At 51.4% G+C, this 16,989-nt stretch overlaps 1 protein-coding gene and 1 long non-coding RNA gene across 3 annotated transcripts in view; one reads left to right on the top strand and one right to left on the bottom strand.

Moving 5' to 3' along the window:
• EPB41 (erythrocyte membrane protein band 4.1) overlaps window positions 1-2,125 on the bottom strand; it is a 224,210-nt gene extending 222,085 nt beyond the window's left edge. Inside the window, exon 1 of one of the 2 annotated variants that reach the window (XM_064363585.1) lies at window positions 2,004-2,125. The gene's annotated coding sequence lies outside the window, so the exon portion shown is untranslated. The remainder of the gene's footprint in view (window positions 1-2,003) is intronic. The other variant, XM_012439840.2, reaches the window with a different exon arrangement.
• A 3,450-nt stretch (window positions 2,126-5,575) lies between these two features.
• On the top strand, window positions 5,576-16,320 carry LOC135269472 (uncharacterized). Its single transcript, XR_010337761.1, has 3 exons — window positions 5,576-5,639; window positions 10,367-10,463; window positions 15,875-16,320. It is a non-coding gene; the product is annotated as an uncharacterized LOC135269472 (long non-coding RNA).
• The last annotated feature ends 669 nt before the right edge of the window (window positions 16,321-16,989 follow it).

The raw sequence follows: 16,989 nt of genomic DNA, 5'->3' as shown, positions 1-16,989 counted from the left end.
TTGCCTTATTTGATGCTGCTTATGCCTGCAAGGTCCAGATTATTGACCAAGGACAGCCTGGAGCTCAGAGAGGTGAAATGACTCATGCAAAGTCACACAGCAGGAAAGTGGAAGGGTCAGGATTCAACCCAGTTCTGCTGAGTGCAGAGCCTACAGGGCACTGAATGTCCCCTTCCCTCCCTCCCTCCCTCTTTGCTCCCTTCAGCTTCTGGCTCTCTTTCTTCTCAAATCTCCTGCCTCCTTCTGTAAAGTTTCTCCCCGCTTAGAATTAATAATTCCTGGCTGGATGCGATGGCTCATGCCTGTAATCCCAGCACTTTAGGAGGCTGAGGCGGGCAGATCACGAGGTCCGGAGTTCCAGACCAGCTTGACCAACGTGGTAAAACCCAGTCTCTACTAAAAATACAAAAATTAGCCAGGCATAGTGGCGGGCGCCTGTAATCCCAGCTAGTCAGGAGGCTGAAGCAGGAGAATCACTTGAACCCAGAAGGCAGAGGTTGCAGTGAGCCGAGATCACACCACTGCACTCCTGCCTAGGCGAGATCACACCACTGCACTCCAGCCTAGGCGAGATCACACCACTGCACTCCATTCCTGCCTCACACCTGCTTTAACGTCTTATTTACAGTTATTTCTGAGGTGTCTCTCTGACACTCTTCCAGAGAGCCTTAAAGGCAAGGAGTGACCCCAGGAGGTGCTCCTTAGACTTGCGGGTCTGTCATTCTATCCCTCCCCGCTCCCCAACATGCAGAAGTCCCTTGGGCCTCCTCCTACTGATCCCCTCCCCGCCCCAGCCTCCTGCCAAGACCATCTTCCAGGCCTGGAACTGGGTGGAGGTAGGGAGCTTGCTGAAGCTTGGGGGCCAGGGCCAGTGCTCTGGCCCCTCCCCAACCCCTCCCGCTCCCCTTCAATAGCTGAGGACCTGACCCCGATGAGACACTAGGCAGCTCTCACAGGGATTCCCAGCTGCCCTAAGCCCAGCCCCAGCCAGGGTCTCCCCAAGCCGCCTCCTTCTGGAGGAAAGGGCTTCAGAGGCGGAGAGGGGGCCGTCCGTTCAGGACCCAGGAGCTATGGGTCCTGGAATCACCTTCCCCAACCCTCCTCTCCCCTCCCCACTTCTGGATCGAGCTCGGATTCGGACTCGGACTCGGGTAGGTCTGGACAGGTCCCTGCCTCCAACAAGCTGGAGGGGAAGGGTCCTGTCCCACCCCGAAGAGGTGGGGCCTGCGGGGAAGTGTAGGTGAGGGCTAGACAATTCTTGATGAAAGACAGAGGACAGAGACAGGCAGAGACAGCCAAACAGAGACGAGAGATGAGAGACGCAGGGAACCAAGGATGAGAGCGAGCCGGAGCCTGAACCGGACAGAGAGACCCGGGAGACCCAGACAGAGGGAAGTCCTCTAGACCAAGCCTGGCAGGGAGGGTGTGGGGCTGGCGCGGCGGCCGGGGCCAACCTGGCGGGCACAGCCGGCGCCCCAGCTCGCGGGTCCCTGGGTCCGGAAACTCAAAGTCAGTTACGTAAGGGCGGGAGCGGGGCGCGGGGCTCCAGGCCCGGTCGCCCCTTCCCGCTGAGCGCCGCCCGCCCGCTCCAGCGCCGCTGCGGGCCCGGCTGGAGCCTGCGGGACTGGGCGAGGCGGGTCTAGGGGGCGGCCGGGGGCTGCGCCGCCCTGCAGGGACCCGCGCGCGGGGACCGAACCCAGGACCCCCGCCCCAGACAGCCAGGACCGGCCGGACCCGGACGTGTCTAGCTCCGGATCCGAGCTCCCGGATCCCCTCTCCAGACTCCAGCGCCCCTCCCTGCACCCTGAACTTCAAGACGCCCAGACTCCTTTGGACCCCAAATTCGGATTCTGAAATCCGGTACCCCTGGACCTTCAGCCCCGGACCCTTCGACCCTGGTCGCCTCTCCCGGGACGGTCGAAGCCATTAAGGGTGGGTTCTTCTGTCCCTCACCCTGTCCCTCCTGGGGACCGAGGGTGGCCCCCCAGGTGGTCCAGGCTCACCTGGGCTGGGTGCGGCGGCGACCGGGCCGGGCCGGGCCGGACCGCGTTCTGGCTCCGCGCCGCTCTCGCCCTTTAAGAGGTTCCTGCCACTTTGCCCCGCCGGGGCCTCCACCTGCACTGACAGGGCAACTCCAAAGTGAGACTCCGCCCCGCCCGCTGGGCCCTCTGATTGGCGCAGGCAACTGCCGATCAGCGGGGCGGGGAGGGGGAGGCCCCGGCAGAGGAGTGCGAAAGTCTCCGCGGGGAAGGGGCGGGGGCTGCAGGTGTGGCCTGGTCCGGCGGGGAGGCTGAACTGGGGACTGCTCTGATAGACCCCAGAGATCAGGGGAGGGAAGGGGAGGGAGTTCCTGGATTTACTGGTGTGACGTCATATGACAAAAGTGTGATGTAATTTGCCACGTGGTGCTGCCCTTAAGGGCACTAGGTAGAGGGGCTGGTCAGAGGGGATCTAGGGAAGTGACCCTGGGGAGGCTCACCTGGATCACCTGTCCTACCACTTCGTCTGGCGTGACTTTGAACCAATCACTTCTCTGGATCTGAATTTCCTCAACTGTAAATGTTACAATGTTTTCCTGAGAATTAGCGATGTAGGTTAAATGTCAAGCACAGGCCTGGTACACAGTAGGCATTCTGTAAATGCGACTTCTGGTTTCTCTCATACCCACCTTGCCACTCTTCTCTGACTTTTCCCCCTCCTGATGGTCCCCTCTATCAACGCTGGCAGCGGCTTTCATGGTCACTGGCCAAAGACTCATCCCCTCCCTCCCATTTCAGGCCTGGGCTGGCTTACATATGCCCATGACAGGAAGCTCACCAGCCCCAGAGTGGCCTCTTTCATTCAAAACCAAGCCTGACTCTTCAAAAGTTCTTCATTACAGAATCATAGGATCATAGAATATTCCAGGCCAGAGCACCATGGAAAACTAATCCTTTCTTTGGACAAACGTGGCAAACCGAAGCTGCTGAGGACAAAGGCCTTCCTCTGAGCGTAGTGATCTTCCTATTAAATGGGCTAACTCGACCGCCTGTGTTCCAATCCCCAACACTGCCTCTTCCCGAGTTACTTTTGGGCAAGATACTAACTCTTTCCAAGCCAGTTTGCTCCTCTGCAAAATGGGGTTAATAAAAGTATTTTCCTCAAGGGTTGTGGCAAGAATTGAATGAAAGAATCCATGTGAAGTGCTAAGAACAGTGCCAGTCCCAGAGTAAGCCCCAATAAACATTAGCATTATAATTATAATAAATAATTATTGATGTTATTGTTAGATTGATACAAAAGTGAATTAAAAGTCGTACACTGATTGACACCTCCCCGCTCCCTCCCACCCCGCCACACCCCCCCATACTCCAAATTCACTGAGGTTTTCTCTGAGTTAGGTCCTGTGTGAGGCTTCAGGGCCCTGGTTCCTGCCTTTAAGGAGCCTGTAGTCTAGCAGAGGAAGGTCAGACTGAGCCCTTAGACCTGGGAGATGTTTTCTGATAGAGGGAGGTGCGCTTCAAGGCACTAGAGAAGCGTTGGATCCTTTGACCAGAAATCAGGACCCTTGAGACCCTTTCAGTCCCTATACCTGTGAATTCCCTGAGGAAGCCTGGCACACACACAACCAGGCTTCCAAGCACACTGATGTACCTTTCACTTGCCTGTATCACACCTACCCACCAGACAGTATTGCCAAGGGGTTATGAGGTAGGGATTTGGAGGCAGGTGAGTCTGGGCTTTGGGCCTTGGGGCAAGCTACCCCCTTTCTGGGGTAAAATGGGATTAATAATAGTACTAACTGGCTGAGCGTGGTGGCTCACGCCTATAATCCCAGCACTTTGGGAGGCTGAGGTGGGTGTATCACCTGAAGTCAGGAGTTTGAGACCAGCCTGACCAACATGGAGAAACCCCGTCTGTACTAAAAATACAAAAAAATTAGCCGGGCATGGTGGTGCATGCCTGTAATTCCAGCTACTCAGAAGGCTGAGGCAGGAGAATCGCTTGAACCTGGGAGGCAGAGGTGGTGGTGAGCAGAAATCATGCCATTGCACTCCAGCCCTGGTAACAAGAGCAAAACTCTGCCTCAAAAAAAAAAAATAGTACTAACTTTATATAGAGCTGTTGTGATGATTACATGAGAGTGTGTGAAAATATATTTGCAAATACTCAGTAATGAATCTAGTAGTATTTTTTAATTGCTCTCACATATACTCACGCACCCAGGAGGGAGCAGGCTGTGAACTCTTTGATTTGGCCTCTGCAAACAGTGGCTCCTCCCCCAACCCTATCCCCACCCCTGAATCAATCAAAGGGCTGGGGAGAGGAAAACCCCAGCAGTCAGGTGGATGGGGTGATTCTAGAGAGCTGCTGTGAGCCCTGCCCTCTCCGGGCTGAGGCAGCCACGTGGCTCTAGCTCTGTTGGGCTGAGCTGCCTGTGGGTGACTCAGCAGTGCCAGTGCCTGCCCCAGCCTGATAAGTGTGTGTGTGTGTGTGTGTGTGTGTGTTTGGGGGTGGCCAGGAAGGGCTCTGCGTTTCTGAATTTGTGCGTGGGGAGTGCATTTGGGAATATGTTTGTGATCCTGTATCTCCTGTTTCTGTGCATTTGTGTGTATGAGGGGGAGGTGTTTTAGTGCTTGTGAGGGTGTGCCCATGTTTGTGAGTTTATATAGAGGGTGTGAATCTGTGTCTGTCTGTGTCCTATAAACAGGTTGTCCCCTGGGTCTCGGGTCCTGGGACCTAGAGAGCTCTACCCTGTTCCATGGCCCCTGGACCCCAGCACCTGTGTGTGTGTTTCTGGTTGAGGTGACTTGTGCACTTAGGGTGGGTGAAGGCCTTGTGTGGCATTGTCAGTCACTGAAGCAGGGAGGCTGTCACTACCTGGACTTCAGGCCCCTGCCCCACAGCCTCTGCCAGTGACATCATAATCTTCACCTCCATCCCCAGACTGCAGGGAGCACTTTGCTACCTGAGATGCCCCCATCAGCAGTGACCTCTTGAAGAAGCTGCTCATATTTAGTGATCCTGGTTCTTTTACATGCATTTGTTCATTTTATCTTATTGAATTCTAACAGCCAAAAATTTTCTAAAGAGCTTCTGAGGCTCAGAGAGCTAAAGTGGCAATCCAAGGTCACACCACTCTTTTTTTTTTTCTTTTGAGATGGAGTCCCAATCTGTCTGTCACCCAGGCTAGAGTGCAGTGGCGTGATCTTGGCTCACTGCAACCTCCGCCTCCCGGGTTCAAGAAATTCTCTTGCCTCAGCCTCCCAAGTAGCTGGAATTACAGGCACAGACCACCATGCCCAGCTAATTTTTCTTATTTTTAGTAGATATGGGGTAAGTCATAGAGGGTGTGAAGGTGACAGGCAGGGGGCAGCTTTCCTCCCTTGGCTGTGCATTCAGTTCCCGGGGGCCTGTGGGGCCCTGATAAGCTTGAGGGGTGGGGGAGGAACCTGTTTGTGTCTCCCGCTCCTCCTCTGAGAAGGCCTGGGCCTCCAGGAACTGCTTATCCTGCCAGAGCCTGGGCACTCCCAGCAGCTTCAGATGGGCTTGAGGTGGGTGATAAAGAAGCCGAGGAACAGACAGGATGGGGGCGGGGGCGTGTACACGTGGGAGCCTCTGTTCCTTCAGCAGCACTTCATTCAGCATATTATTAAAAGGTAAGACTGACAAGGGGGAAGAGAGTCACAAGACCAGGCCACAAGAAATGGTAGAGAGGGAGGGAACTCTCAGGCCTGAGCCAGGGGGTGTGGCCGTGGCGGGTTTGAATCCTGACTCCACCATTTACTCAGCTTAGGACTTCCTCCTAGCCTGTCTTCTCATCAGTCAAATGAGGTAATGGCTCTCACCCTGCCTGCTTTTCCCAGACCCAAGATACTAGAAGGGAAAGGCATTTGTAAAGCGTGGATAATGGATGTTCCTGCTGTGACTCCTGGCTTCCTATGAGGAAGGCTCTAAAGTAATTGCATGCCCAGAGCCCAGAGAGGAGAAAGTGATTCCATCTGAGGGAGTAGGGAAGACTGCCTGGAAGAGGTGACCTCCCACCTGGACTTTGCCCGCTAATTTACTACATGGTAATGAGAGAGGGCATTCCAGGTGGAAGAACAGCCTGCGCAAAGGCTTGGAGGTAGGAGAGTGAAGGTGGACTCTGGGAACAGAAAATCGGTCGGGATAGTTGAAGCACGGAGTTAATCGTGAGACCAAATTGTGGAAGGCTTCAAATGCCAGGATGGTCAGCGAGTCTTTGAGATAGACTGGGGTTTGGCAGTCATTTGGGGATAGGTAAAAGGATGGTGAAAATCGGTAGGCAGTGGGTCAGTGACCCCTCTTCAGGAGGATGGATTTGAAATTTGGGGCCAGGCACAGTGGCTCATGCCTATAATCCCAGCACTTTGGGAGGTCAAGACAGGCAGATCACGTGACATCAGGAGTTTGAGACCAGCCTGGCCAACCATGATGAAACCCTGTCTCTACTAAAAATACAAAAAAAAAAAATTAGCCAGGTGTGGTGGTGGGCACCTGTAATCCCAGCTACTCACTCACTGAGGCAGGAGATTCACTTGAACCTAGGAGGCAGAGGTTGCAGTGAGCTGAGATCGCGCCACTGAACTTCAGTCTCAGCAACAGAGCAAGACTTAAAAAAGAAAGAAAAGAAACTAAATTTGGGGAAGATACTCAGGAGGTTGCAGAGGCCTTCCAAGGGAGAGATGGGAGTTAGTAGGGATGGAGAAAAAGCCAAGTCAGACACCGCAGCCCAGGGAGGGGCCCGTTCATGGGCACAGAGGATGCCAACAAATGAACGCTGAAGAGCTCTGAAAGTCCCCATTGCCCAGGAGTCCCTTGGCTTTGCTGCAGGGTGGGGCAGGGACCAATCCTATCAGGAGAACCCCTTCCCAGGGGACATGACATCTCCGAAGGCCTTGTTGAAAGAGCAAGTGCTGTCAATGATTGTTGGTGTATTATATATGTGCCGGTGCATCACTGACCTGTTTTCACAAGATACCCTGATTTTGTGGATGAATTAAATGAGGCAGGGAGAGGTGAGGTGATCTACTCACTATCACACAGCCAGTACATGACAAGGCCAGGATGTGAAGGCAGTACTCACTGTTTGCAGGGAAGGGCAGGAGAAAGCTGATGGAGGTGTTTGGGGACAGCTGAGATTCTGGCTATGTGGGACTCTGAAACCTGGAATGAGCAGGTGCTAGGAAAATGAGGGAAAGACGGTGTCTGCCGCCCCCTTGAGGTCATGGAGCCGCTGGGGCGGAAGTTCAGAGCTAAGCCTTCCAGGCTGCCAGAGGCTGAGAGGGGAAAGGCGGGTGCCTTTGAGTGTGCAGGTGGGCACTTGAGGCAGGAGGTGATAGTGAAAGGAGGGCTTTCAAGTGGGCTATCCTAGATTGCAACTTCACAGCTTGCCACAATTTGCTGTGAAACTCTAAGTAAGTTCCTTATGTTTGCTCTTTATTTTTTCTTCTCTGGGGCCTTTGAGAGGATTAAAAGAGATCACCATTGGCTAGGCGAGGTGGCTGACACCTGTTAGCCCAGGACTTTGGGAAGCAAGACAAGAGGATCCCTTGAGACCAGCCTGGCAACACATGCAGACCCTGTCTCTAAAAAAGGCATAAAAATAATGGGCCAGGAGCAGTGGCTCAAGCCTGTAATCCCAGCACTTTGGGAGGCCGAGGCGGGTGGATCACGAGGTCAAGAGATCAAGACCATCCTGGTCAACATGGTGAAACCCTGTCTCTACTAAAAATACAAAAAATTAGCTGGGCGTGGTGGCACGTGCCTGTAATCCCAGCTACTCAGGAGGCTGAGGCAGGAGAATTGCCTGAACCCAGGAGGTGGCGGTTGCAGTGAGCCGAGATCGCGCCATTGCACTCCAGTCTGGGTAACAAGAGCGAAACTCCGTCTCAAAAGAAAGAAAGAAAAAAAAAAGCAGCATAAAAATACACCGGTCCGAAACTAGTGAATTATCTCAATTGATTATTCAGTCAGTTACAAATCAAACTCCTTGTTCTATTCTTTCCCTCATTCTCACTACTGCACTTGACTAGTCTTAAAAAAATTAACCAGGAGTTCACGACAGCCTGGGCAACATGACGAAACCCCATCTGTACAAAAAATACAAAAACTTAGCCAGATGTGGTGGCATGTGCCTATAGTCACAACTACTCAGGAGGCTAAGATCGGAGGATCGCTTGAGCCCATGAGGTCGAGGCTACAGTAAGCTGTGATTGTGCCACTGCACTCCAGCCTGGGCAACAGAGCAGACCCTGTCTCAAAAATAAATACAAATTTTAAAAGATCATCTTTCATCCTATTAAGCCCTTCCACAGCCTTTATTGTCTCTTTGCAAATGGGAAACTGAGGACCCAATGGGCAGATCCAGGATTGTGGGGCCTGAAGTTTGTCTGGAGGAGGGGTCTTCTTAAGATAAAGAATGCAAAGTTAAGAATACAAAAGGCGGCCAGGCACAGTGGCTCACAACTGTAATCCCAGCACTTCGGGAGGCGGAAGCGGGCTGGTCACGAGGTCAGGAGTTCAAGACCAGCCTGACCAACATGGTGAAACCCCATCTCTACTAAAAATACAAGTATTAGCCAGGCATGGTGGCGCATGCCTGTAATACCAGCTACTTGGGAGGCTGAGGCAGTAGAATCATTTGAACCTGGGAGGCAGAGGTTGCAATGAGCCAAGATTGTACCACTGCATTCCAGCCCAGGCGACAGAAAGAGACTCCATCTCAAAAAAATAAAAGACTACAAAAGTCCTGTGGCCACTCAAAGCCAGATGACACAGTGGGAAGGAGGAGGAGTAGAGTGGAAGGAGACAGTGGGCTTACTCCACTGAGGTTAGCATGGTTTACTTTTCCAAACTGTAAGGAAACATGTGATCTCGTAAACACAAGGCTGAGGTCCCTCATAGGGCCTGTGCAAATGTGGGGCTGCCCCTGGGCCTGTGATATCTCTGGCTCTGTGTCCCCACCCAAATCTCACCTTGAATTGTACTCCCATAATTCCCACTTGTTGTGGGAGGGACAAAGTGGGAGATAACTGAATCATGGGGCGGTTTCTCCCATACTGTTCTCATGGTAGCAAATGATAAGTCTCAGGAGATCTGATGATTTGATAAGGGGAAACCTGTTTTGTTTTGCTCTCATTCTCTTTTTTTTTTTTTTTTTGAGACAGAGTCTCACTCTGCTGCCCAGACTGGAGTGGAGTGGCGCCATCGTGACTCACTGTAACCTCCACCCCGCGGGGTTAAGTGATTCTACTGCCTCAGCCTCCCAAGTAGCTGTGATTACAGGTGCCCACAACCATGCCCAGCTAATTTTTGTATTTTTAGTAGAGATAGGGTTTTGCCAAGTTGGCCAGGCTGGTCTCAAACTCCTGACTTCAGGTGATCCACCCACCTCAGCCTCCCAAAGTGCTGGGATTACAGGCGTGAGCTACCGCACCCAGCCTTGACTCTCATTCTCTTTCTTGCTGCTGACATGTAAGACGTACCTTTCGCCTTCTGCCATGATTGTGAGGCCTCCCTAGCCATGTGGAACTGTAAGTCCGTTAAACTTCTTCTTCTATTTTTTTTTTAATGGAGTTTTGCTCTTGTTGTCCAGGCTGGAGTGCAATGGCACAATCTCGGCTCACCGCAGCCTCCACCTTCCAGGTTCAAGTGATTCTTCTGTGTCAGCCTCCCAAGTAGCTGGAATTACAGTCATGTGTCACCGTGCCCAGCTAATTTTTTGTATTTTTAGTAGAGACAGGATTCTCCATGTTGGTCAGGCTGGTCTGGAACTCTCAGCCTCAGGTGATCTACCTGCCTCCGCCTCCCAAATTGCTGGGATTATAGGCATGAACCACTGTGACTTTTTTTTTGAGAGAGAGAGAGTCTTGCTCTGTCACCCAGGCTGGAGTGCAGTGACAGGATCTCAGCTCACTGCAACCTCCACCTCCTGGGTTCAAATGATTCCCCCACCTCAGCCTCCCCAGTAGCTGAGACTACAGGTGCACACCACCTTGCCTGGCTAATTTTTGTATTTTTAGTAGAGATAGGGTTTTGCCATGTTGGCCAGGGTAGTCTCAAACTCCTGACCCCAGCTGATCCACCCACCTTGGCCTCCCAAAATGCTGGGATCACAGGCGTGAGCCACCGTGCCCGGCCCATCTCCTCATTTGTTAAACACACTCACTTTACAGTGTTTTTAATTCATTTAATTGAAATAGCTATTAGGACTTTTCATGTGCCAAGCGCTGCATAAGGCACATGGGATTGAGAAAACAAATATAACAGCTGTAAGGGACAGCAGTGCCTGACATATAATGGACAGTTAGTCAATGATAATTCCCACCCCACCCCACGTCCCTTATTCGTGTCCCTCTTTCAGGAACCAGTTCTAGTGCACAGCTTCCAGGGATGAGCAATGGAGGACAGAATGGAATAGAGCAGGAACTAAGCAAGGATGCTAATGCAAGATATAGCCGGTAGGTGGCAGCAGCGTCTGTGAAATGAGCCTAATCTCGGGCAGCCTTGCCTAAATTTCTCCCAAGCCAAGCTGTTTGTGTGCACGTGTATGAACACAGGTGTACAGGTGTGCGTATGGGTCAGGTGAATGGGTCACAGGTGTACAGATGTGGGCCTATTTGTATGTGGCTGTGAGGCATGTGTGAACCGCTCCCCGCCGCCCCCAATCCCTAAAGCAGCGCCTCTTAAACTTTTGGGTCCTGGACCCCTGGAGCATCCAATGAAGGTTTAGGATCGTGCAGTTAAGTATACGAGGTTCGCATTGCATTTTAAAAGGCTCTGGAATCAGCTGTGGACCCCTTGAACATTCTTCTGGGTAAGGAAATACACCCAAATGTATGTGTGTGTGTGTAGGAGAAGGCTGTTCTTTTTAACTCAAAGATATAAATAATTACTTTTTAAATTTTTGGATCGGGCATGGTGGCTCGCACCTGTAATTTTCGCCACTTTGTCAGGCGGAGGCAGGCGGATCATTTGAGTCCAGGAGTTGGAGACCACGCTGGGCAACATGGCGAAACCACGTCTCTACCAAGGCAGATTCTCTCTTGTCGCCTGGGCTGGAGTGCAATGGCTCAATCTCGGCTCACTGCAGCCTCCGCCTCCCGGGTTTAAGCGGTTCTCCTGCCTCAGCCTCCCAGGTAGCTGGGATTACAGGTGCCCATTACCACGCTGACTAATTTTTGTATTTTTTAGTAGAGACGGGGTTTCGCCATGTTGGCCAGACTGGTCTCGAACTCCTGAGCTCAAGTGACCCACCCACCTCGGCCTCCCAAAGTGCTGGGATTATAGACATGAGCCACCGCGCCCAGACTGTTTGTTTGTTTGTTTGTTTGTTGAGATGAAGTCTCTGTTGCCCAGGCTGGAGTGCAGTGGCACGCACGATCTCGGCTCACCGCAACCTCTGCCTCCCAGATTGAATTGATTCTCCTGGCTCTACCTCCCAAGTAGCTGGGATTACAGACGGGTGGCACCACTGCACCCAGCTAATTTTTTTTGTATTTTTAGTAGAGATGGGATTTCACTATGTTGGCCAGGCTGGTCTTGAACTCCTAATCTCAGATAATCCGCCTGTCTAGGCCTCCCAAAGTGCTAGGATTATAGGCGTGAGCCACTTTTTTTTTTTTTTTTTTAAATAGATGAGGTCTCACTCTGTCACCAAGGCTGGAGTGCAGTGGTGCAATTTTACTCACTGCAGCCTTGAACTCCTGGGCTCAAGGGATCCTCCTGCCTCAGCCTCCAAAGTAGCTGGGTCTACAAGCATGTGAGCCACCATGTCCAGCTACTCTTTACTCACTTTTTTTAAATTTTTTTTTATTTTTTTCGACCTTTACTCACTTTTTAAATGAGATTATTTTTTCCTGTTGAGTCCTTTGTGTATTTTGGATATGAGTGCCCTGTTTGCAAGTATTTTCTCCCATTCAGCAGGTTGTCTCTTCACTCTGTTGTTTCCTTTTCTGTGCAGAAGCTTTTTCGTTTAATATAGTCCCATTTGCCTATTTTTGGTTTTGTTGCCTGTATTTTGGGGGTCTTATTCATAAATTATTTGCTTAGACCAATGTCCAGAAGAGTTTTTCCTGGTTTTCTTCTAGTAGTTTTATAGTTTTCAGTCTTATGCTTAAGTCTTTATCCCATTTTGAGTTGATTTTTGTACACGGTAAGAGATGGTACAGTTCCATTCCTCTGCCTGTGACTATCCAGTTTTCCTAGTACCATTTATTAAAGAGGAGGCCTTTTCCCCAATGTCAGTTCTTGTTGGCATTGTCAAAGATTTGTTGGATGTAAATATGTGGCTTTATTTCTGGGTCCTCTGTTCCGTTCCATTGGTCTGTGTATCTGTTTTTATGTCAATGCCATGCTGTTTTGGTTACTACAACCTTGTAATATATTTTTAAGTCAAGTAATGTGATACCTCCAGTGTTGTTCTTTTTGCTCAGGATTGCTTTGGCTGTTTGGGCTCTTTCTTGGTTCCATATGAATTTTAGGATTGTTTTTTCAAATTCTGTAATGAATGATATTGGTATTTTGATAAGGGTAGCTTATTATTTTGATATCTGCAGATGCTTTGGGCAGTATGGTCCTCAAATGTTAATAGAGTAAGGAACTGTGGGTGATTTCTCCCCCTTTTTTTTCATGTTTGTCAGGTTTCTCAGGTTTTTTTTTTTTTTTTTTTTTTTTTGAGACAGAGTCTTGCTCTGTCCTCCAGGCTGGAGTGCAGTGGCGCAATCTCTGCCTCCCACATTCAAGAGATTCGCCTGCCTCAGTCTCCTGAGTAGCTGGGATTACAGGTGCCCGCCACCATGCCCAGCTAATTTTTATATTTTTAGTAGAGACAGGGTTTTCCCATGTTGGCTAAGGTGGTTTCAAACTCCTGACCTCAAGTGATCCACCCACCTCAGCCTCCCAAAGTGCTGGAATTACAGGTGTGACCCATCACACGCTGCCAGGTTTCTCAGTTTCTATAATGAGCACATATTACTTTGATATAGGACTAAGAAACCTCATAAACATTGAAGAAAAAAACTTTAATGTTCTTTTCCACCAGTCTTTCCTTTTCTCCTTAGGGACAATGGGGTTCCCATGTGTTCGGTGGTGAGGTAGCATCCCCAGAAGTCTATTGAGAGAGAGAGAGCAGGCAGTTCTTGTTCAGGTGGGGCACCCTGATAGCAATTGTGGAAGATCCAGGCAGGGATCCAAGAGTGTAGCTGGAACCATCAGAGAAGGCTTCCTGGAGGCAGAGGCAGTGGAGCTGACCTGGAAGGGTGATGAAGCTGACACAAGACAGGAATGTGCTCTACCTGCCCCTCACTGAGAACTGCCTGTCCTGAGCTGGACGTTAGCAGTCCTCTTCCCAGGGTGGGTTCCCTTCCCCCTCGAGAGAGTTCGAGGTTGCAGGCAGGGAAGTTGGAACTTAGATTCCGAGTCCTCCATTGGAAAGGGGCTTAAGAGATCATCTGATTTTCCACACAAGTAGGAACTATTGAAGGTTCAAGGCAGAATGTTTTCCCCCATCAATAAGAAGGTACCCTAGTTTCCATGCACAGCTGTTGTCTCATTGGACCGTCAAGAGAGTCCCGGTAGATGCCCTGTTTTAATTATTATTGTTATGTTTTTCAAAAGAGGAAAGTGAGGCCCAAAGTGGTCATATGGACAAGGTTTTCCTCAGGGTACACACAAGGCGAAAAAAAACCTCTGTATAGGCCAGGCGCTGCGGCTCTTGCCTGTAATCCCAGGACTTTGGGAGGCCAAGGTGGGCAGATCACTTGAGGTCAGGAGTTTGAGACCAGCCTGGCCAACATGGTGAAACCCTGTCTCTACTAAAAATACAAAAATTAGCCGGGTATGGTGGCATGCATCTATAGTTCCAGCCACTCAGTGGCTGAGGCAGGAGAATCGCTTGAACCCAGGACGCGGAGGTTATGGTGAACCGAGATGGCGCCACTGCACTCCAGCCTGGACAATAGAGCAAGACTCGCTTGCCCGGCTCAGTGGCTCATGCCTGTAATCCCAGCACTTTGGGAGGCCAAGGTGGGCAGATCACGAAGTCGAGATAGAGACCATCCTGGCTAACACGGTGAAACCCTGTCTCTACTAAAAATGCAAAAAAGTTAGCCAGGTGTGGTGGTGCACACCTGTAGTCCCAGCTACTAGGGAGGCTGAGGCAGGAGAATTGCTTGAACCTGGGAAGTGGAGGTTGCAGTGAGCTGAGATCACGCCATTGCACTCCAGCCTGGGCGATAGAGTGAGACTCTGTCTCAAAAAAAAAAAACTCTGTATACACTCACATCAACCCTGAGATGCTCTCACTCATGCTGTGCACACAAACACACGTGCACACACACACACTCTCCCTCTCTCTCTCCGTCTCTCCTTCTCAGCTGTCCTTCCCAGCTTTGGTGAGAGTTGGCTCTGACTAGAGCTGTCAGGCCTCTGTGAAGTCTCCTTGACTGAGTCCCTCTCTATGAACAGGGTGGGGCCAAGAAACCACCCCAACCCCCACCGCCGGGCAGCCTGGCCACCCTGGCCCTGCCCACACGGCCTGTGCTGAGGCATGCTGAGATCCCAGTCTGGGTCAGGGCTGCCCATCTGCCTTGGTGCTCATCACCTTGACATGAACAAGCCCCAAGGTGGGTGGCCCTGGGTTGAGGCCTTGGAAGGGAAGTTGGCCGAGGGGTCGGGGAGGCTCCAGGCTCTGGTGGCCTCCTCAGGATGGGTCACATGTGATGGGAAACAGATGTGCGTCAGGAAGGAATTGCCTTCCAGGGAGTTACTTATTAGCCACAGGGGCCAGGACTACTTGAGAACACGGAGGAGGTGGAGGTCTCCTGGGGCACGGGGTTCTAACTCCCACCCCAGAGCCGCACGGACTGCACATAGGGGAGGTCTAGTGCCTCCATGGCCCAAAGGAAGGGTCACTGAGGGGCAGACATGGGAGAGAGATTTAGTGGAGCCCCGGGAGGTGTGTGGGGTGGGCAGGGCTCTGGAGGACAAGCAACTCAGATTAGGGGAGTGGCGGGGTGCAGGGAAGGCGAGGAGCCAGTTTGGAGGGTGGAAGGGGAGGGGCACAAGGGGAGGGGAGCACAGAGGCCTGGTTTGGTTCAGAGCTCAGTCTAGGAAATGCCTGCCTTGTGTGTCTGTCTCTACCACTAAACTAGGGCTTTTTTTTTTTTTTTTTTGACGGTCTCGCTTTGTCACCCAGGCTGGAGTGCAGCGGCATGCAACCTCCACCTCCTGGGTCAAGAGATTCTCATGCCTCAGCCTCCCAAGTAGCTGGGATTACAGGCACGGGCCACCATCCCTGGCTAATTTTTTGTATTTTTAGTAGACACGGGGTTTCGCCATGTTGCCCAGGCTGGTCTTAAACTCTTGAGCTCAGACAGTCTGCCTGCCTTGGCCTCCAAAAGTGCTAGGATTACAGGCAGGAGCCACTGCACCCGGGTCAAACTAGCGCTCTTAAGGACAACACTGCCTCTCCCTCTGAGACAGGTCCTCAGGCTAGTGCCAGACGTCCCCATAGGCCTATGTGACCCCCCGAGACTGGGGCCCCCTCACAAGGGAACCCGACAGAGATGAGCCAACAAAACAGCCAGAGATGCAGACACTGAGAAGAGGCCTCACTTTATTGAGAAAACAGAAGGTGGGGTCCTTGGTACCAAGATGGAGCCTGGGGTGGGCAAAAAGCTGGAACACAAAGCTCTGAGTTAGGCTTCCTTTCTTGCCATGTCCACCTCCCTACCCCAAGTTGGGGCAGCTCCTATCACAGACCCCAGGCATGCTTTTCCCCATCTCTGGGCAAATGCCCAGTGGATTTTACCAATAGATGTCTGTTTCTGGGATCCAGGAACATGAGGGCAACGTCTCAGTTCTTTTCCAGGATGGCAGAGCCTTCAGAACCAGCAACTTGTACCCTCCATCATGCAGAGGCCCAGAGAGGGACAGAGACCTGCCCAACCTCCCAGCAAGGAAGCAGACAGTGAAGATTCAAAACCACAGTTGCTGTCTCCTCATTCCCAGAGGAGGTTCTAGATGAGCCCCATTACAGGGATGCATCTGCACTGCCACCCGCCAAGGGGCTCCATGCCCATGATGCTGATGGCCCGGGACCTTTCTTCCTTTCCAGGCTGTCCCTCCCTCTCGGGTCCCTGAGAGGACAATGTGGCTAAGGAGCTTGGGGAGAAGACATCCTCTTGAGAACTGCTTTCCAGCACGTCCCACCTTCTGAAACTCAAGGAGATGATTAAAAGAGAAAAGCCTTGCTCTGGACCCACCTGCAGCATTAAGAACCATGGGTTGGGCCGGGTGTGGTGGCTCATGCCTATAATTCTCCTAGCACTTTGGGAGGCTGAGGTGGACAGATCACTTGAGGTCAGGAGTTCGAGACCAGCCTGACTAACATGGCGAAACCCCGCTACTAAAAATACAAAATTAGCTAGGTATGGTGGCACTGTAATCCCAGCTACTTGGGAGGCTGAGGCAGGAGACTCACTTGAACCCAGGACGCAGAGGTTGCAGTGAGCTGAGATTGTGCCACTGCACTCTAGCCTGGGCGACAGAGCAAGACTCTGTCTCAAAAAAAAAAAAAACAGAAGAAGCAGCAGCAGCAGCAGCATGGGTTGGTGCCGGCATGAACTAAAACATTAGATAATATGAACAAAGCTGCATTTGTTGGACACTTACTATGTACCACAGACATCGTTCATTCACTCAGTAGATAACTACTGTGTACCCATTTGCATTTGCTGGGAACATTTTCGTGACCAAAACAGACAAGATCCTTCACCCATAGACTATTTCTGAATCTTCTCAACTTCTCACCGGGTTAAGTGCTGTCATCCATGATTGAGAAATGGCTCAATAAAATGACATGCCCAAGGTCAGATGGCAAAGACATGGCAGGCAGGCAGCGAATTATCAAACAGGCAGGACTTCCAAGACAGGAGGAAACAGATGGGGAGAGGGACCTACCAAGGTCACAGCAGTTTTTTGGGC

This window comes from Aotus nancymaae, unplaced genomic scaffold (genome assembly GCF_030222135.1).
Source record: "Aotus nancymaae isolate 86718 unplaced genomic scaffold, 86718_ANA_hifiasm-v0.15.2.pri h1tg000053l, whole genome shotgun sequence".
NCBI classification, from domain to species: domain Eukaryota; kingdom Metazoa; phylum Chordata; class Mammalia; order Primates; family Aotidae; genus Aotus; species Aotus nancymaae.
This window is presented reverse-complemented; position numbering and strand designations above follow the sequence as displayed.